This window comes from Thermobia domestica, chromosome 8, assembly GCF_964235325.1.
Source record: "Thermobia domestica chromosome 8, izTheDome1.hap1.1, whole genome shotgun sequence".
Lineage (NCBI taxonomy): Eukaryota > Metazoa > Arthropoda > Insecta > Zygentoma > Lepismatidae > Thermobia > Thermobia domestica.
In genome coordinates, this window is record NC_137461.1 from 97161271 (window position 1) to 97187589 (window position 26319).

The following is a 26319-nucleotide window of genomic DNA, read 5'->3' on the forward strand; positions in this document are numbered from 1 at the left end:
CGGAAATAACGAAACGAACGAACTTATCGAAAAGAACTGCAACAGATTATTTGTGAACAGTGCCTCTTTCAGAAACAATGCTCCGGGGGTGCACACTTAGTTTTCCGGGGGGGCACTGCTGATACTATTCTTTTTATTATTATATTATGGACGTATTATTTTGATCTGCTTTGAGGGGATACTCTCAGAGCTCCAGGGGAGGGGGGTAGTGACCCCCAAAAAACAGGTCTGGAAGAAACACTGATTGTGAACATCGTCAATTTCATCAAGTGTTTCCGAACGCGCCCTTCCTTGAAATGCCCTGTTAAAATGTTAACTTGGGAAGGAAGAAAGTAAATTCTAATTTTAAAATAAGAGAATAGTAAACTACAGAACACTTCATTTAGAAAATCATAATTTTTTTTTGGCGTCCTCCCCATCATTTATTGTGATGTATATCTTGATAGTGCGAAACACAACCTTTGCCAATGTCTTGTTCGAGAATGATAGGAAACTCTTACCTACATCCTTATAACATGATTGGTTTTTAATCGTGTTTCTACTTGTTTTCTTCCATTTTTGAAACGCAGTCCCCCGTGTTGACTGGTGAGCTCTATTACAGTGTAGAATGGACATAGTAATACGGTATTGCTTCTCACTGTCGACATATGAAGAATGCAGGGGAAAAATGGGGATGTCCACTTTTGGGCAAAATTTAAATTTTCATGCCATATTGTAGAGCACGCTGAATAGTTTCATTGAATATATCAAAAAGGGGGAAAAGGTTTACGGTTAACTTGCTATAGCCGTTTAAAAATATCCTTATGAAATGGAAGAAGGGGGTATCGTCATCATTTACAGTGTAAAAGGGGGGATGTCTATTTTTGGACAAAATTTAGATTTGCATGCCATCTTGTTCTGTCATGGACATGCATGCAATACATTTATATTCAATGAATTATTATATACTAAATGAGTTGTAAAATATATCACTCTTGCCCCAGAACCTGATTTTTAACATTATAATGTCGTCAAAGTTGCTCAAGCAATGTCAGATATTTGTTTATACGACGTTGACTATCAGGTCAACAAAGTCAAACTTTGTACCCCTTGTTCTCCTTTCCCCACTCTTCCATACTTAATACTGATTCGAGGATAAAAATACATTTCCAAATTTTTTTTTGTTATATATACATTAAAGTACTAGGTTAAATCGGTTGAGAACTATTTGAATAGGATCCTATGATCAACACGATAATTATTGATGTGATTTACAAGATCTTTTACTCTTTTTTAACACTACAGTGCTCGCATGAAATTGTTGAAACACGAGTGCTCGCGCGGATTACGATTGTAGTCCATTTGATAAATATATATATCTTAGTAGTTATGCAATTGGTATTTTTTACATTATTTTTGTGGGTTTTCACAAGTAATAAAGAGCACATTTCAGTGCAAACATTTTGTTTTTTAATGCACAAAAAGAATTAGAAGCCAAAACTTTAGAATGGGTATGCAATTTACTATATTTTTGTAAATGTTCGTTTATTTCCTTGTTATTTGATTATAAATTGAAATAAAAGAGGAAATTTGCATTTAAAGTGTTAAAAACTGTTATAAAGAATAAAAAGAAGTTGTTAAATTTTTAGGAAGTTTTACTTTTACACTTGAAAACAAGGTCAAAAGTAGGCAAAATTTTGGGTGTTTCAGTCATAAGAGTCAGTGCAAAGAGTGTGCTTGTGGTCAGAGCAGATCCACTTACTGCACCTGAAACATCTTTATAGGGTACTTTTGTTTCTTCATCTTCCACAAAGAGGTTCGTTAAGTTCCATAACCACAGATTGCAGGAAGTCTCTACGGTTGATCATAGCATCATTGTTATTTTTTATTTATTCATTTTTTTTAAAACAATGAGAGCGTTTACTCCAGCAACGTCTAACACTTGGAAGCAGAGAGTGTGTGGCCATTTTAGCGAATTCCTGGCTCTATCACACTGGCGAAACAATTTGTCCAATATGTCAACTCCAAATTTTCTGTTGTTCTATGGAGTAATAAGTATGTTATTACGCTGTGTTTGCGTATTTCTTGGGTGCACTGGATCAATATACCATTTGGTAATTCTGCCCATTCTAATGTAAAATTCTCCGTGAAACCTGTCTTCCTGGATAACACCGTTCCTTTCTTCATCTTCTATTTCTTCCAAATCGTCACTACCACTTTCTTCACAGTCACTACTTGACAACATCGTCCTCTACTTCATCTTAGTGTTCTATACTCAAAACACTTTAATCGTCACTTTCAGTTTTTGTTAGCCACTGTCCTATCTGTTCTTGCTCTGCCATTTTAAACTAACATATATATCACATATATATGAGCGAATAATGTCAAATAATACATTCAAAACGAGAACATTTAAAACGTTAGCCAGAAAACAAACTATCACGTCAGTACTCGCACGGATTACAATAGTAGTCCATGCGAAAATAACAATCCGTATAACATCAGTGCGTTGACTTTGGGTGCTATCACTGGACTAATGGTGTTCCAGAAATGGGGGAGGAAGGTAGACGGCCGCTCAAGGTCACAAGTGTTGCCAACCCTCAGATACCAGAAAACTGAAACCCACTGGACTACAATAGTAATCCGCGCGAGCACTGTAGTGTTAAATGGAAGTTGTGTATGACGGAAGGAAAACGGTAGGATCTGCAAGCTTTGAAGGTCTTATGCAGCCCAGATACTCAAACCTTCTATATGGAACTTTCAAAGAAATAATTAGAGGAGTAAAAGTGAATAAAAACGACAAAGAAAGAAAACAATCTATGTTTAATAATATGGTTTTTGAATAACAATCGCCTCTTTTCTTTCCATTGTTTTACCTGCAATAGACTCCTTTTCTACAGTACAAATCAACCTCATGTCAGTCTTTTTTTTTCTTTTTGTAGTATTTTACTTACAATAATACATGTTGAGCATAAGATTTTGAAATACAGTTTCCAATGTAATAACAAACTTGTAAACCAAATTTAAAGCATTTTCCACGATTAGTTTAGGAAGTAAAATGTTTTGAATTTTAAAAATTGTTTCCTGAAAAAATTAGTAAAAGGGTCATTCCATGTCAAATCACCTAGAACATTGTGCTTCAATATCTCAGATTCTCTTCAACCTTTTTCATACATAAATACCAATGAAATTATGCTAAATTAATTTTGTCCGATTTTTTGGATGAGAAATGGACCGCACAGTGCGTCGAGCATATGGGAGTAGTGGACAAAAATAAAACAAATTATAATGAAGCTTTTATCACATGTTTATTGTGTCACAGGGCACTATTTGGCCATTTAGACTGAAGCAAACGTACTTGAAGTTGTTGAACTTGACAACTGTACTTATACAGAAAGTAATATCTCGTTCCGGAACGTCAAAAAAAAACCTTAAAAATTCACTGTTCACGGCACTCGTAAACACAAACCCAAACGACTCAAAGCTACATAACACTAAAATATAATGAAAAGCAATGCATGAAATGGTTGCAACAGTCTCAGAGTATCTGCAGATCAGTCATCACAGTCACTGTCTAAGTTATGAAATTCGAAAGCGACAGAATTATGGAGCTGGACAGCATCAGCTGCACCAGTTTTGAAAAATTTTCTATATCCGTATCTGTCTTCCTTTTCTTTGCGTAAATTTGTATCTTGGAGGAGACAATAGGATCAGATAGAGTAAGCATGTGCGTCATCCGGTTTAAACAAGTATTGGAGCGGGACGTTTTCCTTGTATGATGTAGCCTAGTGTGACGGAAGACTTTGTGGAGAGCTTCCAAAGCTTCTTCCAAAAACTGTCCTAAGGGTAACTCAAAAGACTGTAATATATCTACTCCATGGACTAGTAGCTTGTGCAAACTGTTGGGCGTGTAATACCACTTGTATAACCATAAGTATAAGTCCTTGGTATCACATATAAGAACTTTAAACATGTCTTTATCGATGACTCGGCCACTAGCAACTACCGTTAAATCACTGATAAGTTTCGAATAAGGGTTTCATCAATGCATGTTATTTCAGAAGCCTGCTTGGGATAAGCAAAGAACTTTCTGGCTGTATTACCATCAATTGAGGAGTCAAAGCCTTGTTTGGATTTATCCACAACCAGTCCCATCTTCTCTTGAAACTCAGTTTGAATACTCTGTTCTTCTTTCTCAAAAACTGCCTTGTTTAGTGGACTCCTCACCTGCCACGATTTGAAGGATAGACGGTACGCGATATGTAATAAACATTCGAAAGTTCTTATCATGAGATGAAGGAGGGATAGAACAAATGAAAAGAGAGCTTCGTTTGTAGCCTTACCACAATTTGTGGTTGAATTCATTTCCGTTGGTTTCGAACCACAAACGAAACAATTTGAAGTTGCGTTGGTTCCACTTAGAATGTTACACACGCTGCCATCTATCATTGTTAAATGTAAATCAAAGGCGACATCTAATGTACAATCACCAAGGGACAAAGTACAGTTCACAAGCTTCTCGATGCGAGTCTTCATGTCAGCTTCTCCTCGTAAAACCAATACTGGTGACTCTTCAGAGAAAATAAATCTAATAGGTCTACAATAGGATGTTAATCCTGGACGATCGTTAAACCACAGAACTGTTCCGAATATAACATCAATCAATAGAAGAGGGACAAAGGCAATCAAAAAATGTATTGATCTGTATATTTGACATCATGATCGTTAAATTTTTGCTTGAAAATATTGTGACCTTCACTACTATCAAACCCCCATTTACAGATCAATTTTGTCGTTACATCCTCTTCTGACATCAACGATTTGGAAATACTTTCAACAGTTTTATACAAAAGTTCTTATAGGTCCACCTGTGCAGATGTCTCGGTAACTGTAATAGATTGGAGCAATAGTTCTTTCTTTGTTTTTCTAACACTATATAGGCTAAAAAAACAGTTTTCATGAATGCTGTTGACAACCGACCGCAAGGTGTTGTATTGCCTTTCGGAAAGATAGAGATCTACAAATAAGGATAAGGCCTGCATAACTGATAAGCTTTTGGTTTGTTCGTCGCTTCTTGATGTATTTTCTTTCTCTGCTGCTTGTTTAGCAACAAAGGCAAGCTCCTCTGTCGATTTAGTCGCTAGAATAGGATCTACGCGCTTTTTCTTTGTTTTTACTGAACACTCTGCAAACTGTTTACTGAGTCTACCGCGAGTAGAGCAAGCTCCATCGGTCTTCAGGCTGCTGGGATACCGAGCAGTTATCACTGTTGATACATAGTTTGGAAGTGAACACGCACGATTGAGCCAGTCTTTATTTTTAACTAGGAAAACCGACCGAACTCTGTGTGACATCTGCCATTTTCTGCTCACGGTCACACGTAATAACTTGTTAATTTCTCTAAACTGCTGTACACGTCTTATCTGGCGTCTTCAAGCTTATAACCAATACAAATAGCCTGCAGAATTTCCGCTTTCTTCCGACTAGCACTGGTGGTTGCTATCCATCTTTCAAAATTGTCCTTGTTTCTCATGGTGTCTTCTTATGCAATTTCAGTAATTACAGTCACTATTGCGGACACTTGCACACATACTATTGCTGAATCCAAAGGAAATCATTAAAGGAAGGTATTCCTGCAGAGATCTCAAGACATGTTTAGGCTTTTTAGAGATATTCCAAATATACCGCAGCAAACTGTTTACCAAACTGTCGTCGTAAAGGAAAGAACGTACCTGTACTATAACTGTCCAACAGAGACGTGAAGTCTCACCCTTCGCTTTGGCCTCGAACACTAGTGCGAGCGCTGTGTAGATAATGACTCAGGCCACTCTAATATAGTAGTTGTGCATGCGGATTGTTACCCACAAGAGTGTAATCTCGACACGGGTCGGTCTAATGTGCAACTTCGCGCACACCTTATGTAGGGCGACGGGGTGTCGTCAGTTTGCGGCTAGGGATTACTGTCTTGTGGATCATTTGTGCTTCATTCCATACGATTTCCAAGTCCGAGGAACATTGTTACTTTTCACATTTTTGTCCATTGGTTGACGCACTGTGGACCGGGGGGAAATTTTTTGAAAAATGTGAATTTTGCTTCAATTTCACTTTTTGGCACTCAGCATCATGGAACTAAAATTACCATAACTTAATTATTTTTGAAGTTATTGGGCTCATCTAGGTGTCAAATGAAAGCTTAATTTTTGCTCTTTCAGAAGATCGTAAGTATCCTTACAAAAGGTTACACTGTCAAACATTAATGGGCATACAAAGCAAATTTTAGGGTTTTTCCAAAGTATGCCATTGCTCAAAAGTTACAACTATGAAACGTTTGAAACTTCTTTGTACATTCATCTTAAGCTGGATCGCTAGTCACCATTAGGGTAAAACTTTCTCAATAGATGGCAGAACACATTGCGACACATGCGATGTTGCCACATGAGTTACGGATAGAAAATTGTTTAGACACGATCACATTTTATACATGATTTACTACGAAGAGAAATGAGAGTTTTATTTCCATTTTACTTAATACTGCCTGCTTTAAAATGTGAATTAATTATATTCTTGGATCAAAGGTGATTTTTTTCAATTCATAAAACGTTATGCGTATATTTCTCTCAAACTAGATGTCTTCAGGGAGCAGATTAAGAAATCGTATACTAATACAAAATCATTACATAAATTTCATCTTTTGGGCAAAACAGACTCTCAGTACGCTCAAAAATGGTATTTTATAAGCGTAATTGCCATCCTGGGTGTAGCTCTGCTTTAGAGGCTTAATTTTCATGGTTAAAATTCCAGCGTTTTCAGGTCGAAGCGCAAGTCAATTTGCATTTAGAGGAAAATTATATAATTTTTATGATAATAGTTTCTCAGAAAATGGCAGTGGAACGTTATACATTTATTTATAACTAGATGTGTCTACGGTGCAGATTAAGAATATGTGTACAAATACAAAATCATTACCTGAGTACGTAGGACAAAACAGATTCTTAGTAGTTCAAAGATGATATTTTATAATCGAAGTTGCAATCCTCGGAGGTGCTTTAGTTTAGTGGTTTAAATACCATGGCTAATATTCTAGCGTTTTCTGGGCAAAATACGGCTTAAACTACCTTAAATGAAAACTGTTACCAACTTTTACTAGGTTGCTTACTTACATAGGCAGATTTGTTCTACAATCCAGGTGGAATGAGGAATCTGAGACTTATAGGGCCTTATGCAGAGTCGTTTTGACGTATGGTTTGCGTCATACTAAAAGCCTGATTACTGCAGGAAACATATTTTAATCGAAGGCTTTAGTATGACACTAATCACGCATCAGAACGACTCTGTATAAGGCCCGTAGTGAGTAAAGCTACGCGATTAGCACGGGTGTTAGGGTACCGAAGGGGTTATTTGAAATTATCTAGTTTAATATTCCACGGTTATACTCCGAATCCAAAAGAAGCAGTGATGGTGACTATCGAAATGGCGGACTGAAGGAAGTGGGAAAACACCGAGAAAATCCACGCACACTATGTGTCCTACATAAAGTCCTCCTGGCGAGAAGTGCGATCGAACCAGCGATCTCGTACGCCAGAGGTGATTTATCTACCGAGCTATTTACAGCTAATTTTATTAAGTTCTACTAGTATATTTAACCTACTTCATTTCTCCAAGTGTTTTGCTAGTACTTGCTTTTGCATCTTAATTGCTGTACTTCATAGATCACATAATCTTCTACAATAACAAGCTCAGTTATGAATTCTCCCGTCTAAGTTTCCTTCGAAGCACAATTATAGGACGTTACAGAAAAAAAATCATATTTTTCGGTTATGCCATGTAGGCTAAACGAGACGGTGATATTAAGAATGAATGAAATGATAGAATGAAAAAAGTAGGAGCACACGGGAAACCCCGAGAAAACCCACACACACATAAAGCTCACCTGGCAAAGCTGAGATCGAACCAGCGACATCACGTACAAAATGTCAATGCTCTACCACGGAGCCACTGCAGCTCCGGAGTAGAAAAAGGATTTGCATTTCTACAGGAGTCGTTGCGTTGCTGAACTGAAACTATACATACTTTCTTTTCTCTATAGGAAAAAAAAAATCAAGCTGTAGGTTTTATGATTTTTTTTTCTAAATACTAACTAGGGAAGGTCGCGGGGTGTTACTCTGGCTTCGTATCGATATTATGCTCAGTCGACGCCCTTTTACATATGAAACAATTAGGCAACCGGAGAAACCTTCAATCGCAAGCGTATTCGAATTACGTTAAAAGTTCAAAATTGAACAGATTTTGGAGAAAGTTTGAAGTACCGTACCATTTCTTGAGATAAACGCTTCAGTTTTAGTAGCAGGGGATATTCTTGGGCGTCCAATACAGTGGTAAGATCAAAACGTACGCATTTTGCAAGATAAGGGCAATTATTTGGAAGAGGGTGAAGGCTTATGGCGTCGTACACCTTGCAAATTGCCTCCCATAAATGGTATGATTAAAAAACAAAGAGGGTTTTTTGTATTTTTGTAAGTATTATTTTTTATATTTTACATGTACGGAAATGTGGTTTAAAGTTTTGTTACAAATTATGTCGTTGCTCGTAAGTTACATCTATGAAACTTTTGAAACTTTTTAAATAGAATCATCTTAGCACATACATGATATGGTAAAAAAATAAAAAGGGAGCTTTCGGTATTTTTGTAGTTATTATTATTATTATTATTATTATTATTATTATTATTATTATTATTATTATCTGGTATTAGTCCACCAGCGAACGAGTGCGGGCGGCCGATTTTGGAACTAAAATACAAACAACAGTGTTTCTAACCAGATCACTTGTAATTAATCTATCACAGTTGTTTTTGCCCTGTTCATAATAAACCACTTCACGCATATGTTCAAGTTAAGACAAACACAATTTCAAAAGTTATGGAAGTTATTTTCAGAACATTTTAAGGGACTGAAAAAAAAGTACATAATATGACAATAATTTGCGAATAAACTAACCTCAGTGTTGTACAAAGAAACACTAAGAACTTCGTAGCATTAGAGTGTAACTAACTAACTAACTAACTCTATGGCCTATGGAACCCGGAGGTTCAGTGCCGCGTTCACAAAAGCTCTCCACTGACTTCTATCCTTAGCTAATTGCATCCAGTTTCTACTTTGTATTCCTATCTCTGCGAGATCCATCTTAATATTGTCCTCCCATCTGCGCCTAGGTCTTCCTAATGGGCGTTTTCCTATGGGTCTACCAGTCAAGACTTTGAAAGCGTTTCTACTTTCTTCCATTCTAGCTACATGACCTGCCCACCTAAGCCTCCTAGACTTGACGACCCTAACAATGTTGGGTAGACCGTATAAACTATGTAGTTCCTCGTTATGAAGCTTCCGCCATTCCCCATTCTCGTTCCTCTTGGGTCCGAATATTCTTCTCAGGATCCTGTTCTCAAATACTTTCAGTCTATGTTCTTCCCTCAGAGTAAGCGACCATGTTTCACAACCATACAGAACAACAGGCATGATTATCGTTTTATATATTTTAAGCTTCAAATTCCTCGACATAATTCGCGACGACAAGAGATTTTGAACCGAATAGTAACACGAATTCCCTGCTTTTAGTCGACATTTAATTTCTTCGTGAATATGATTTTCGTCTGTTAATATTGATCCTAAATATTTGAAAGTATCCACTTTATCAAAAGCATTATTTAATATTTTAACTCCTCCACAATTTGCCGTATTACGGTCCCGACGCACTTCCATGTATTTAGTTTTCTCTGCATTTACTTCTAAACCCATGTCCCTGCAAGCGTTTAATAAGATCTCTGCATTTATTTCTACTGTTCTCCTATCATCCCCTATTAAATTTACATCATCAGCATATGCCATAACCTGGTGAATTCCGTTCAACTCTAGGCCCTGGTTGCTATCTTTGATTTTCCTTACGGCGTATTCCAGCACAAAGTTAAATAATAATGGCGACAACGCATCTCCTTGTTTCAGGCCATTTTCGACGTGGAAGCTCGTGGACAAAAATTTTCCTACCCGGACTTTACTTTGGGATTCACTTAAACATATCTTAATTAATCTAATTAGCTTTCTCGGTATTCCAAGTTCTGTAAGAACGTTGTATAATGTTTCTCTCCTAACCGAGTCGTAAGCCTTTCTAAAATCAATAAATAGTTGATGTACCGGGGTATTGTATTCCCACTTCTTTTCGAGTATTTGGCGAATGGTAAATATTTGGTCGATAGTTGATCGATTTCGTCTAAATTCGCACTGATAATCTCCAATAATTTCATCTGCGTATGGGGTCAATCTTGCTAACAGAATATTTGAAAGGATTTTATAGGATGTTGACAGAAGAGAAATGCCTCGATAATTATTACAGTCAGTTTTGTCGCCTTTCTTGTGAATTGAAACAATGATTGATTCTTTCCACTCTTGTGGCAATTCTTCCTTGTTCCAGATAAGGAGAATGAGTTTGTGTATCTTGTTCCACAATTTTTCGCCTCCAGCTAAAATTAACTCAGCCGGAATTTCATCTACACCCGGAGATTTGTGTTTCTTCAATTTCTTTATAGCGGCTTCCACTTCTATTCGATTGGGTTCTGGAATATACGGTTCTGCGGTGTGTATCTCCTTTTCTCCACGCACATTACTTTTTGGCTGCGTGTTCAGCAAATCGTCAAAGAAATCTTTCCATCTATTTAAGAGGCTATCCGTATCGGTGAGAACTGTTCCGTCAGATTTCTTTAATATATAAGCACGAGGTTGATAGCCTTTCTTAAATTCGCTGATCCCCTTATACATGTCCCGAATATTTTTATTTTTACTATTATCTTCAAGTTCCTTAATTTTAGCTTTCAAAAAATCCCGTTTCTTTGTTCTAAAAGTTTTGGAAGTTTCCCGCCTGATATCTGCGAAATTTTGTGTAGTCATTTCATTCGGATTTTGTAGCCACCGTAATTTTGCCTGTTTTCTCTTCTCTGCTAGTTTAATGCATTCTTGGTCGAACCATGGTTTGTTCCTACGTATTTCCGCGTGTCCCAATTTTTCTATTGCTGAACTTTTAATGCTATCTCTAATTTCAATCCAAGTATCCTCAACACTAGTGCACTCCGAGTCTTCTAAAACCGCGAATCTATTCGAAACTTCAATCTGGTATTCCTCTCTTACCTGGCTCTTTTCTAATTTCTTTAAATTAAATCTCTCCGTTTTCGGACATTGAATATTACCTTTATTCAATGATAATCTGTCCCGTATTATCGCTACTACCAGATAGTGATCAGTGTCACAATCAGCCCCTCTAAACGACCGGACGTCAATTATGCTAGATTGTCTTCTTCTATCTACTAAAACGTGATCAATTTGATTATGTGTTTTTCTGTCTGGTGATGTCCAAGTGTGTTTATGAACGTCGCGATGTGGGAATTTTGTACTCTTCACGATTAGGGTTTTGGATGTTGCAAAGTTCACGAGTCTAACACCGTTGTCATTACTTTCCTTATGCAAACTTTCGTTCCCTATAATCGGTTTGAAAATATCCTCTCGTCCTACCTTCGCATTGAAATCCCCTAATAGAATCTTCATATGGTATCGCGGGAGTTCGTCAAATATCCGTTCCACTTCTTCGTAAAAACTATCTTTTATATCGTCATCCTTATCTTCAGTTGGGGCATGTACATTTAAAACAATAATATCACACCACCGTCCCTTAAGAGTAATAAAAGAAAGTCTGTCAGTAACAAATTCAACCCGTTTAATTGCTGGTAATATTCGTTTGTGAACGAAAAACCCTGTTCCTAACTGGTGATTTTTATTTCCTCCCCCGTAAAAGAACGTAAAATTTCCGGAATTCTCAGATCCATTTCCTTCCCACCTAACTTCCTGAACTCCTACTAAGTCCATCCTGTATTTCTCTAACTCACTCGCTACAGATTTTAACGCGCCTGCCCTATAAAGACTTCTAATATTCCATGTTCCAAATCTCATGTCCATTTTCTTTTGCTGATGTCGTGCCAAGTTATCAGTCCTTGTCCGAGGCTTTTGTGAATGTTTCTGAACAAGTGTAAGGAATTCCTAATTCATCTGTTAACGAAACCTCGAAGTTCATCTTTGTGAATCAAAGTTATACTTTGGCAACTGCGCTTTCATTGTTTAAAGCAAGTTCTATTGTGTAGTTTTGAGATAAGGCGTCTTCGAAATTGCTACCAATTTGGACCATGTGATCGATCGATTGACAGTACCTTCAGTAACAAATTTGCATTGAGATCATTTTCGGATGTGCTGCAAAAGACTGGTGAGAGAGAAACTGATAATCTAACCGCCTCCGAAGGAGATTTGGATCCTCCCCTAATTAAGAAGGTAGATAAAGATAACTTTCTCTGATATCTAACCTGTCATTATTTAGCATGGTTTGGTAATTTAAAAATCCAGTATTTCTACCATATTTCGAAAAAAAAAATATTTAAAAGAAATAAACCAAATGTTACATTGAGGCGGTAGGGGAGCGATTAAAATTTAAAGTGGGGAGCCTGACAATTGATTTCTTATAGCTCGTGAAATTCAGAAAAAATGAATTTCATATTAAAAAAGAAATACATAATACATTTTCAGGGTAACTCTTACATTCATTATGTTATTATAAAGTTAATGGTGCTTTTGAAATTGATTAGAGTGAATAGATACGTATTTAAGAAACAAAACCGCTTGCGTAAGTTTTTCAAAATATCAAGTTAGAAGAACGAAGTTTGTCTTCCACTGCTATCTCATTGCTCAAAGATACCGGCGATGAAACAATTGGCCGGAAATCTACGTAGCACATTTTAGTACTTACCTTGAAATAAAAATACAGCTGTTTAAAGACGATTGATTACCTTTGTCTTTGAATTTCATATGTGCACACAGGATTTGTTAAACAAGACCGTACATCTGATATGTTTGAACTATATGCAACTTATGCTCACGGGCTAAACTCAGTCTTCTGAAGTCAATCGACAAATGATTACGTATTACAGACTAGAGATGCAAAAAAGCCGGCTTTTTTGAATCGATGGTTTTTTTCACATAAAAAGCCGGCTTTTTTGGGAAAAAAACGAGAATTTTGGAAATTTTGGCTTTTTTCAACTTCATGATTTTTCTATCTAAATAGCTTTCTTATAGTATATTCTATAGTTAGATAAGAATTCCATGACCTGAATGTGATATTTCGCTCTGAAATTCACCATCAAGATAGATGGAGCACGTGTTTTACGAATTAAAGCTAACATGAAGAATGTAGTATTTGAGGGTAATTTTAGAGGCTATTTAACTTTATTTTAACTTTTGAGTTATCGATATCTCTTTTCTTCTCTAGTTTGTCATCCGTGTTTCATTTCTAAGAGCTTTTAGTACTCTAGCTTCTAGCGCCCGTCAAAGCGTACGTTTTTCAATATATCCGTCAAGCCGTAATTCCATATTTCTGTTATACTGTAGCTGTGAAGTGATTTAGCAATAATTTTCCGGACACAACCTTGAATACCAATTTATACAAATAATCAGTAGCGGATTTAGAAAAGTACTTTAGGAGGGTTTTTTCTGATTGTTTCGTTTCCTAAAAAGTCCTAATTTTATTTGGGAAGTGCTTGAAGTTTATGAGTACAGGCATAATATTTCGTTTCGTTTATATGTTTAGCAATAATCTTCCGGATACAACTTTAAAAATCATTTTATACTGAGAATCAGTGGCGGATTTAGAAAAGTATTTTGGGAAGGGTTTCTTACTAATGTTTAGTTTTTTTAAACATTCGTAATTTTTATTTGACGGGAGCTTAAAGTTTATGAGTAAAGGCATAAATAATAGATATTTCGTTTGTTGCAGACATTTCGTAACTTTGCGGAACGGGCTTCAGTCCGAAAGACCACCCCCCTAACCTTCGCAAAACCGTCACTGCTGGTAATTAGTAATAATAACGATTTAAAAACAATAAAAAAGGAAGTCGCCCAACTCACAGTACACGCACTATTTCTACATTCACAGATGGAATGAAGAAAAGCTTTGTCAGAATGGTCGAATGCTGGTTGAATCCCGGACTTCCCGATAGAAGCGCAAAAGCTAATCACTCAGTCATGTTTGTTGTGGAGTTGTATTTAGCTTAACTTAAACATATTCCGTAGTTTTTTTTTGGGGGGGGGAGTTCCGTAATGATATGTTGAACCCCTCTTGTTAAAAATTCAGAAAACTTGAGGATTGGGTAAACTGTGATGGTGGTTCTATAAAACTTAACTGTAGAATTTCAAGAATATACAGAACCAAAAGCTCTAGATGTGCAGCCTTTAAGTGTATCATATAAATCTAAGTATTTCTCTTATGTTTTATTTTAATTTTATTTTGTTTCAAAAACAGGGTATGGAATATTTTGAAGTAAAAATACTACATACTATTTTGCTAGTTATTTGTGTATTCTTTAAAAAGAAGTGTTTACTTTTAGGGTTGGCTGGTTTACACCAACTTTTTTTTTTTAATAACTGGTTTAAACCACAAAAATAAAAAGAATGAAAAATGCGAATCGTGTGAACTTCATGGTAACGTTTCCAGATATCAAACCACCTGCAATAGTTTTATTTCCCTTTCACCTTTTAATCAAGGTGTCCCATGTTCAATTCTCGGTCGAACCACAAACCTTCTTTCATGCGTAACCCAAGTAGCGGTTCGGTCAGTTTAAGCGAAAGTCTTCTCCTTGATAACCTCGGTATTTCGTAAGGATGTTAAGCCTAAATATACGAAACAAACCAAATTGTATATTTCTGCATGCCTAAATGCGTGCTGTTTTATAAAGAAGCCAATATTGCTTAAATATATTGATAGAAATTGGCAAAATTTATCGATTGCCTACGTAGCTTCCAACATTAGCTTGGATTGGACTTTCAATGATATCTACGTAATGGTACTAAATTTGTAATTTAATACCTCAGTTTTAGCGTACTGATTATGGACGTTGACCTTTAAATTTTACATGCAAAGCAATAACAGGATTTCCCGTTATTGTCTTACATTTCAAGTAATGACGGGATTTTCCCAATGGCTAGGGAGGGAGATTCTCAACTTAAGAAATTTACTGACCGCACTTCTTTAAGCTTATGGGAGTTCTTCCGGCATAACCGCGCTGTTGCATAATAACATCAAGGCGAAACAAACTTATTTCTGTGAATATGTAATATAAATACATAAAGCAAAAAATCTAAGTCAAAAAAGCCTGGTTTAAACCAAAAAAGCCTGGTTTAAACATCCCCCCAAAAACGGGTTTTTGGCATTTTCAAAAACAACCACGGTTCTTGCCAACTCTGCTTACTTTTGTATATAGGAAGTTAAAAAATTCTTATTATATACATTGGTTAATCCTGTGGAATTCATAATGTAAATATGTTGAAGAAAAATTGTTTGAAATATTTTTTCGAAATTCATAGTTTATTTTCGATGTTTTATATTATTATCAGCATCAACCACTAATTAAATGATTTTTTGTGTTATAGAGAAGCGATACAAAGTCTGTTTTATCAATTTAAAGCAGTATTTTGAAAAAAGCCCAAAATTTCCCAAGCAAAAAAGCAAAGCAGAAAAAACCGAGTTTTTTTTTCCAAAAAAGCCGGTTTTTTTCCGAGCCCTTGCATCTCTATTACAGACACAAAGACAACACTAGGCTCCCAAGTTTCAAAATTATATTGTGTATGAAAACAGATAATAGAATTAATTCTTTGTCACAAGAGACCTAGGGTCTGAAAGAAATTCAGAGGGAGTTCAAAGGGAATTTCTATACTCATAAATAAAAGTTGTGAATTTATTGTGTATTGAACCAATGATATTTATGTTTACATTACCCATACGCTGATGTTTTATCGATACTTTTATTTCACATTTACCAAAAGGCTGGATTACGATTATAAGCCTAAAAGAAAGATACATTGTAATCAGGTTTTACAAGGCAATCCCGAAAGACAAGCTATCCAATCCCGTAGCCCTTTAAAAAATTAAGGAAAATTTCTTCTTCACTTCCTTTTCCCTCAAAGGGTTCACATTAATCGAAACAATGAAATGAAATTTCTTTAGTTTAATGTCCCATGATTATGCTCTTTATGCTAGAGGAGACAGATGATTAATGAAAGTGAAACATTGTAAAATTAATTGTTGGGCTCTCACAGAACCACGTACAACAAAGACACATGCGCTAGCCAATAGACCAACGGAGAGAACTTCCACAGTTCTCGAGTGGAAACGTATCGGAATTCTTTCTTGGCTACAACTCAAGAAAATAATTTAGTTGTCAATCGATAGACCTACATTAAAACAAATACAAGCAGTGCGAGCCTTGACTTGATTTAAACTTACAGTTACAAGATATTGTGCAAGTATCTAAGCTACCAACCCATAATTAATATTTTAGTCATTACATCTTATTACTGAGTTTTACAGGTTTCTACTGTTTTATAATGAAATCAAATAAAACGTAATCATTTTTTTTTATATATAATCTGCTTAACACGGTAGAAACTCACTTGTATGCTATCTTGTTCTTAAATTGTTGATTTCCATGCATATGCCATTATCCACAATACATCTGCATTACTGCAGGAATAATCATTACTGCATTCAGTAACAACTATATAATTTTTGGAGTTCTTTATTAAGCGAAACAGATTAGGCTACTTATAACATGTAAACTGCAACTTTTGAAAATCGTTGGATACACTGCAAAGTGACGCTCTCCGTTCCCCTGTCCCACCGCGCTTACCTAGAAACTGATGTAAACACTACACTAGCGCCCTCCACGAAAAACCGCACTAATATCCTGGTCAGGTAATATTTTACATGTACGGAAATATACAGTTTTAAGTTTTGTTACAAATTGTGTCATTGCTTGTAGGCCTAAATTACAGCTGTGAAACTCTTGAAACCTCTTTTATAGAATCAGTTTAGCACATACATTATATGGTTAAAAAAAATAAAAGGTGTGCTTTTGGTATTTTTTAAGTTATTATTTTTCAGAGTGCAATTCATGAATCGCTCTGGGCCTTATATATTCTACTGGCCAGAAAATGAAGACTTTTGTTGGATACCTTTGAAAATATCATCTGGGAAGTTCCTGTTCCATCTCTTACAAGCCGATCAGCCTGGACTCACGCAACTGAAAGCAAAATTAAAAGAAGACATCATATCATCAATGAAAAGAATGAGCTGTGAAATATAAGACACAACATTTTGCATGTAAATCTATGCAATTCTAAGAAGTATTACTGGTATGTATGTTTATTGTTTTCATCTATATACATTAGTCTATTATTTATTATTTCTGTTGATAGGGTTTGTAATAATCACTCTACCCCTTACATTCCTAGGCTTATATTTTCCATTCACAAAACCGCAAGATTATTACAAAGAAAGTATCCCTTTTTGTTTTTTAATCATACCTAGTAAATGCAAACTAATCCTATAAAAAAGTTACAAAAGATTCATAATTGTAAGCGATGGTACAATTGGGAAAAAGTTGAAAGTCATAGTTACAGTACAAAAATATAATATTATGGTAATGCCAAAACTTTACATTACACCAGTTCAATTTTTAAGCATACCTAATATTTACGATGATTATTTGAAAAAGTTTTAAAGTGTGACAGTTGTCACTTCAGAGTAGGGATAGCCAAAATTTTCCGAAATCGGAAATTTCACTTTCCGGAATTTTTCCGAATTCCAGATTTTTCCGAAATCGGAATATTTCCGAATTCCGAAAATTTTCCGATTTTATTTTCCGGAATCCGGAAAGAAAAGAATTCCGGAATTGGACATCACTACTTCAGAGGAAAGGCATAATCTGTTAACAACAGTAAATCTGTATATTTCTGTACAATTAAAACACAAATAATAATAATAATAATAATAATAATAATAATAATAATAATAATAATAAAAATAAAAATAATTGCAAAAATACCAAAAGCAACTCTTTTATTTTTTAACCATATCATGTATGTGATTAAATGATTCTATAAAAGGAAGCTTCAAAAGTGTCATAGTTGTAACTTACGAGCAATGACACAATTTGTAACAAAACTTAAAACTGTATATTTCCATACATGTAAAATACCAAAAAAATAATAATTACAAAAATACCAAAAGCACCCTTTTTAATTTTTAACCATATGATGTATGTGCTAAGATGATTCTATTAAAAAGGTTTCAAAAGTTTCATAGTTGTAACTTACGAGTAATGACAATTTGTAACAGTATTTAAAACTGTATATTTCCGTATATAAAAAATAATAATTACAAAAATACAAAAAATCACCCTCTTTGTTTTTTAACCATACAATGTACGTGTTAAGATGAATGTACAAAAGAAGTTTCAAAAGTTTCATAGTTGTAACTTTTGAGCAATATCACAATTTGTAATAAGCCCTAAAATTTGCTTTGTATGCCCATTAATATTTGATGTTGTAACCTTTTGCAAGGTTACTTAACATCTTCTGAAAGAGAAAAAAAAATAAGCTTTCATTTGACACTTGGATGATTCCAATAACGTCAAAAATAAGGAAGTTATGGTAATTTTAATTCCATGATGCTGAGTGCCAAAAAGTGAAATTGAAGCAAAATTAACATTTTTCAAAAATTTCTCCCCGGCCCATTTCTCATTCAAAAAATCGAAAAAAATAATTTAGCATAATTTCATTGGCATTAATATATGAAAAATTTTTGTAGAGAATCTGAGATATTAAAGCAAGGTCATATTTTAAAATTAGGTGATTTGACATGGAATGACCCAAAAATGGACATCCCTTCCTTTTTCCTCTGGACTCTTCATATTTCTTCAGAAAGATTGTGTAAAAACAATTAAGAATACATCGCGCGGTTTGCATGTTGAAATTTTGTGAATACTTGGATTTGTTTAAGTACTTCTTTCTACTGTGTTTGTCTGTAGCTTCAGTGCATAAGCCTGTAGATGCCCAACATATTTGGCAATCACATAGAAAACCACACCGACGATTCTACACTTGCACACAGGCTGTGTGCTATTTCAACTACCGGCGTTTGACACATAACTCCAAATGGAGAATGAGTTTTTCTAACCATCTGTTTATGTTATATTTTAACACAATCGCGTGAACACATAGGCATGTGGTTGAAAACGATTTTTTACAGTAAATTGAAACCCAAATTCCTCATGAAAAACTTTAATTTAAAAACACAATATTTTAACGAGTTGGCGCATCATTAGGGCCAATGACGATACTATAGAGGAGGACAAAGGGGCTAGCGTCTCCGGTAGCATCGTCCGATCTCGACTGCTGTGCGTAGACATGAGGTATTGTAGTATGCGTTAAGTAATATTTTGAATATTATATATATATATTAATATTTTGAATATACCAAAAGCTGCTGCCCCCCTAACAATTCTCTTCCCTCCTCTTCCCCGCCGAAGAAGATAAAAGCTGGTGTCACCACTGATTAATAAATTTACTACCTGTTTAAAAAAAGATCAACTTCAGTTCATCTAACGATTTAGAACAGAAAAAGAATAAAATGTTTTGTTCATGTTTTAATATCGTTTGTTCATGTTTTAATATAATTTTGTTCTTCGTTTACAGAAGAAAGAAGCCATATTTATCAAAGAATTATGGAGAAAATTAATATTGCAATGTTTATAATGTGTATAGAGCCCAATTACTGACTCAGCTTTGTGGGAATACAGGAGTACATACCCACTGGTGTTTTCTCTCTTTTTTCTGTCTTTTATCAATGATGGCGTTTCACTCTTTCTTCATTTTAAGAGAGCACTGACAAAAACTGAAAAATTCAATTTCTATAATCTTAACATCAAAATCAAAAACAAAATGGAGAGTAAAGAAGTGTGTCCACCATTAAATAAATTGTAAAGTACTTTTAATTCTTCAAGTTTTGATAACGAAAGCAGTGAAACAAGAAATGACGAAAAACAATTATACAGAAGTTTGCTGACTAAAGATTTCTCTTTGTTGTGATTTTGGAACAATGCACTTACGTCAATCGACGGAGTTCAAATTCTCTTTAACAAACTTAAAAGTTATGGAATACAAAGAATATCGCTATCTTGGCTTAACCCATTTGGTGCCAATGTCCTATATATAGGACAGTGACAAAATACGTTGGTTTGCAACACTGCTTAATCAACCGAATGTTGTTCGGTTCTGCTCATGCTCAGACAAGTACATGCTTTCTTTGTTCGTCGTGTGTGGAAGATTGGTACAATTTGGAGGGAAATCTGGTATCGTTAAGTATCTGGAATTTGGATTGTTGATGAACGTTTCTCTTGTCTTCGAAACAGAAAATGGATAAGGCCGAGAAATCGAAGGTAAGCATTTGTTTTATATTCTTAAAATATAATTCTTTTTGATACATTAGTTGTTTAAACTCAGAAAATAAAATAATGTGATAAAAATACCTTGTTTCTTTAGTGTCCTATATATAGGACATCGGCCATTTAGCCTACTGGTTTCAAGGAATTTCGATTTCCGGGTAATATAGCAACGAAATTCTATGTACACATAATTTGAAACGGATTTGCCATTTATTTACGGTAAATGTAATAGAAATAAACGTACAATAGGAATCTGCATCATGTGGACCTTCAGAATGTAGACACTACTGGAAGAATTTAGATAGCTGGTTTACTATATATTTTATATATACATATATATATTTCTTGACTTAGGTAAGGTAATATTAATTTATGTGCTTCAAAATTATAAATTTACTGATAATGCGACAAAGTTAGTTTAGAAAACTTTGACCCTTGTACTGAATAAAATGGTAGAAATAGTTTGAAAATGTATATGAAGGGTAAACCGGTGAAATTTGGGTACAAATTATGGAGTTAGCCACGCACAATTGTTACCCACTGCATATAATTCCCTACCAACCTGGGTCTCAAAGGGATACCAGATTATCCGACTATGTTGTGGAATCTTTGCTGTCCGTTGTGGAAAACCCAGAATGCCATTCGGTATATATGGACAACTTTTCATCATACAATCTTGCTTCCAATCTGATACAAAGTAACATTTTCATGACTGGAACAGTCAGGGAAAATAGAACCGGAAAATGTCCTTCGATGTCGTCAAAAGAACTAACAAAAAAGGAAAGGGGAGTGGACACAAGGTTTGATCGTAACTCAGAAGTCAGTATGGTTAAATTGAATGACAACAAGGCTGTGACTGCTGTAACGAATTTTGAATCCGTTGATTGTGTGGAAATAGTAACACGAAATAACAAAGGGCGTAAAGAGAACATCAAAGTGCCTCATGTATTGCTTCATATAACAAATTCAAGAATGACGTTGATTTATTTCACAAATTGGTGAGCTTATACCAATCAAGATCAAGGGCAAGAAGTGGTATTGAAACTTATTTATGAATGTTATTGAAACTGCTTTAGTTGCTGGATGGAAATTTTATCAGATCTTGGACTTAGGTAATTTGAATCTTCTAGAATTTCAGAGAAGTGTTACAATGCCATTGCTCTCACAGTCTGCATCCACAAAGACTTCGTCCGGGGTCACAGGGACTGTTCAGAAGCACGGAAAGCTAGCAAACATACCCTAATACGAAATGAGAAAGGAAAGCAAAGAAGATGTCAAGGATGTCCAAAAAAGCCTTTAACATCATGTTAGGAATGCCACGTTGGCTTGTGTGCTGTTCTGTGCTTTCATAATTACCATCGTTAGTGTAACAGTGCTGTGTAAATGTGCTAAGACATATGGTACGGGTATGTACTATTTCAAACGTTGTTTAATAAAACTTAGTAAAAATTAGATATAATTGTGTTTATTTTTTAGAATTGTCAACCCAAAAGGCCAATGTCCTATATATAGGACAGGCTATACGGGGCGTACCCCGGTACATACAATCAAATCCTAATTTTTCTTTTGTATATGTGTCCTATGTAAGAGAAAATATGTAGGACTCAATCAAAAATATGCATTAGAAAAATTATGGCACCAAATGGGTTAAGAGTAATCAGAAAGATACAGACTGTACAAATTGTTAATTCACAAAGTAATTTCTCGTATGTAAAGCAAAAAGTTCCACAAGGAACTGTACTGGGTCGAATATTATTCTTAATTTACACAAATTATTTATTTAATTTGAAAATAAACCGAACCCTGCAATCATTTGGTGACGATGCCTCACTTACATGTACTAGTAAAACATGGGCAGAGGTGTTCATGAAAACAAATAGAATTGAGAAAAGTGAAACAATGGTTTAATAGCCATCAGTTAGTATTAAATGCTGAAAAACCACAATATTTTCACCAAAATACAATATTTTCACCAACTTTAACTAGGCAACAAGAAAATATGACATTAAAATTGTCTTGTTGTAAATCTATTGAGAAATTTAATCGTAATTGACAAAATGACGCTCCGTATGAACGTTAACGAAGTTGTCGTAGCTACCGCCTCAGTTGCATCTACCGCCTCATGTATTTTGAACCTAATTCCTGGTAGGAGTATCGAGTTTTCAGTTTTGACTTAACATTATGAGGCATTACCTGTGCTAAGAGACAATGCATAAAGGTCTAGAAATCCAGAAGATTTGTTACACAATTGATTTATGTCCGATTCAGCTTAGAACATCTAGTTTTGTTTGAACTAATCCCTACAGCTACTGGGACGCAAAGTCTGATCATCTATAATCTAACTCAGTAATCGCCAAACCGTCAGTCGCGAGCTACTAGTATCTCGCAAGGACATTTACGGTACATCGCGTTAACGCTCCAGTTGGCTAACCTTAAGTTGTAAGTTTATAGGCAATAAACAAATATAAGCTCTTTTTTAAAAAGTTGGGAATTCTTTTGGTTGGTAGTTCAGAGTAGGACTTAAGAACGACACGGTAGCTCAGAAGTTTTATAAGTTTGGCGAGCACTGATCTAACTAATAGCCATTTGGCTCTAACCATAGCTTCCAGTAACTTCATGACCAAAGAACTCAGTTTAGTTCAGGAATTTTGCTACCTAGTTGTTTATATATTTGCCAGTGACTGTAATTCATAAATCTTGAATTTAAAAAATTAAAAAAAAGTACGTTTACTCTTAAGAAAAACGGCATTTGTTGGTCTTTCTTTTTATCCATACTTTTAATTGTAACTTTTTCATCTGGAGAGAAACTAAGCGGGTAGAAAAGAGATGAAGAAACTTGCTTGATAATAAAATATGCAAATTTGTGTTTAAACGTTGAACAACTTACTTAAAAGAAAGCATCTCAGAAGAGAGAGAAAGTGAGAAAAAAAAACAAGTTTCAAAAAGAAATTAAAGCTGTTGAAGAAATTTCATGAACGGTTTCCTTTCTTTTCATTGTTACGATTTTTTTCTGGAGTATTATCGTTTGTTTGGTCCTCTCTCTCTCTCTCTCTCTCTCTCTCTCTCTATATATATATATATATATATATATATATATATATATATATATATATATATATATATATATATATATATATATAATTACCTAAGTTTTCTTTTCAGAGAAAGCGGTGATTATCGAAAACGCCAAGAACTTCTATTTTTTATTTTTGTGGTGTTTCTTTTATTTTCATTCTGTGAATACTGAAAAAACAAAAAGAAAGTAACTTGCAAAATGCGAGAGAAGATTTTCATTAAACGGATGATTAGAGGCCCTCTTGTGAGTTGAGTATTTCAACTTTTGAGGAAGAAGGGCTAAGATCTTATGTAATTTTTTTGTTTTTTTAATTTCTAAAGAATACATGAAAGAAAAAAGAATATATGTAATTTATTTCTTTTGTAATTGTTTACTGATAAATAAAAATAAAGACAGAAATGATAGTATTGAATATAGTGTTACTAGAAAGAGAATAAATGTTTTTAAAGATGGAAATATAACGTGAAACTTTGAAGTCAAGCGCCGAAGCATGCAGTGGTAAGGCTTGTAGCTGCCGAGACAAATGAACAAGAATTTTAGGAATGATCCAAAGAGAAAAAAAATTAAAAGATTTCGATTTTGGCCAAAAATTTGGGTTTTGGACATGAGGCCACAAAATTTTTGAACGGCAATTAAATCAAGTTACCGTTTTTTTTTAAAGAAAGGGAATAAGCACGTCATACTGAATTAAGTGATAGTTTGGGTTTGGCTCACTATATGTAGTTCTCCAGATATAAGGCTTACAAGAAAATTTTTGTTGCCCAATAATTAGTTTGTGGATCAGGGACCACAATATTTTTGAACGGCCCCTAAATTGAGTTTTTTAAAATGGTATAAGCACATCATACTGAGTTAAGTGATAGTTTGGATTTCGCTACATTATATGCAGTTTTCCAGATATGAGGCGTACAAAAAATTTTTCCTTGAAATATTTGGATCTTTTGATCCAAAAATACAACTAGAAATAATATCAAGACGATGCTCTTTAGTAATTAGGGTAGTCAGGTTCTTATCTAGGGGGTGGGTGTAAACACTAGTGTTTATACGAATCTGGAAGTTCTACAACGTTTAATGCTACGGATCTGCCAAGTACGTTCCAACGCCACGACAATACCAGATTCCAACGGTCATAGAGCAGCAGACACTGAACAAAAAGGATGTTAAGTCACGCGTGCACGTTTACATTATGTGGCTGATACACAAAAGTGCAGAAACGCACGTAATCACTTCTCCAGGAACATCGTTAATTGATATTTCACTAGTACACTACAGTCATCAATATTGTTAGGCATAAGAAATGAGGGTAATGTGAGTTCGTTAAGTAGAACGTATTGAGTGATTAGTAATAGATTTTGGTTACATTAAAACTACTTAGTCGTTTTTCTTTTTCGCAGATCAGTGGGAGAAATATTTGTAACAAAGGTTTTAAACATATGAATTGTGGAGTGTACACTGAACCACAAAAGTATCTCCCCTAAGTGATCTTATTCCATTACTTGGGGTACAGATCATTTGCAGTTGTGAGAACGCCTGGACAGATGCAACCCAACTTACACGTGACTTTTCTCGGCACTGGCAGCAGTTAGTAGCACTGAATCAGGTCTTTATGCAAGTAAAATTATGAGTAGATGACACACGAAACACTTCTCCATTCTGACATGAATCTCTATGGTTTAGAGCGTGTTGTCCAATGAACATCATATGTTAACCTCAATATTGTTGTGCATGTAATGTATTATTTCATTATATACTGCATATTCAAAGAAATGAAAACCACTGATTACACATGAATCAGAAAATGCTTGAAAGTAGACGAAAATATCAAATCTAAAATAACTGCTGAAAATAAGTTTGTAAATCATTGTCTCCATTGACTGACCTTCTCAAATTTTCCTTATTCCAACATCTCTTTCTCTTTCTCTTTTAGGGAAAAGATCTTGCTTGTCACACTGAGTATGCATTGAAATTGAAGCAGAAACACTTGAAAAATTTTCTGTCTGCCCGGGATTCGAACCCGAGTCTACCGAATAGAAGTTAAACGCGCTAACAACTCACCTCCCGTGCCCCTTAACTTTCCACCCAAACTAATACCTAGTTAAAATCGTTTCATGGAAAAATATAAACAAGATACTAATATTTGTGTGAGTGTCTTAATGACTTACTCGAGATTTCCTTGTTTAACTCAAAAACAAGTTTTAGAGACGTTCGTCAATGAGGAAAATATCACGAAACATTCTTCAAGTTGAGGCTACGTCATCGGTTTCAAAGATGGTCCCGATTTACATTACATTTCTTCTTTACCATAACTTCTAATTTCCAAAGAAGAAAAGACGACAGAAATTATTTTCATATTCTTTGAATTGTATCACCACGGGTAGAAATAAACAGTTCTATGTTTATGTTCCATAACTACTAGTTTATTTTATCATATTCATATGAGGAATTTGTGGCAAGTTGAGAAGGTGCCATTAACCAAGTGATCTCGGGCGTTCAGCTTCTAATCATGAGGCGCAATCCACTAGGGGTTCGATTTCCTCTGAAGAGCAAGGTCGCAATTTTAACTGTGTTCGTGTCATTCTAGTGTTTGGAATACGTTGAAAGAACATGAGGTGCCAGTGGCAAATAATATTCCGATTGGTGCAATTTGTTTTTTAAAAAAATGTGAAAGCAGGAAGCTCTCATTGCAGCTACCTGTGTTCAAATCCCGTCGTGTCAATAATCAATTTTTCTGTGTAGGAACTTAATGTCTATGTAATTGGTATTGTAAATATGTTATTAGTTTATTATTATTATTACCACAGAAGGAAAGAAAAAGTAACATAGTTGAAGGTACTCATAGGAACAGAAAAGAGATACTGTATGTCATATGTTTCTTAATCTTACACATGAACGCAATAATATTAT

At 34.9% G+C, this 26319-nt stretch overlaps 1 protein-coding gene across 1 annotated transcript in view; it reads right to left on the bottom strand.

Moving 5' to 3' along the window:
* Window positions 1–26319, bottom strand: part of LOC145691793 (alpha-tocopherol transfer protein-like) — a 309517-nt gene that overhangs the window by 123680 nt on the left and 159518 nt on the right. The gene's annotated exons all lie outside the window — the stretch shown is intronic.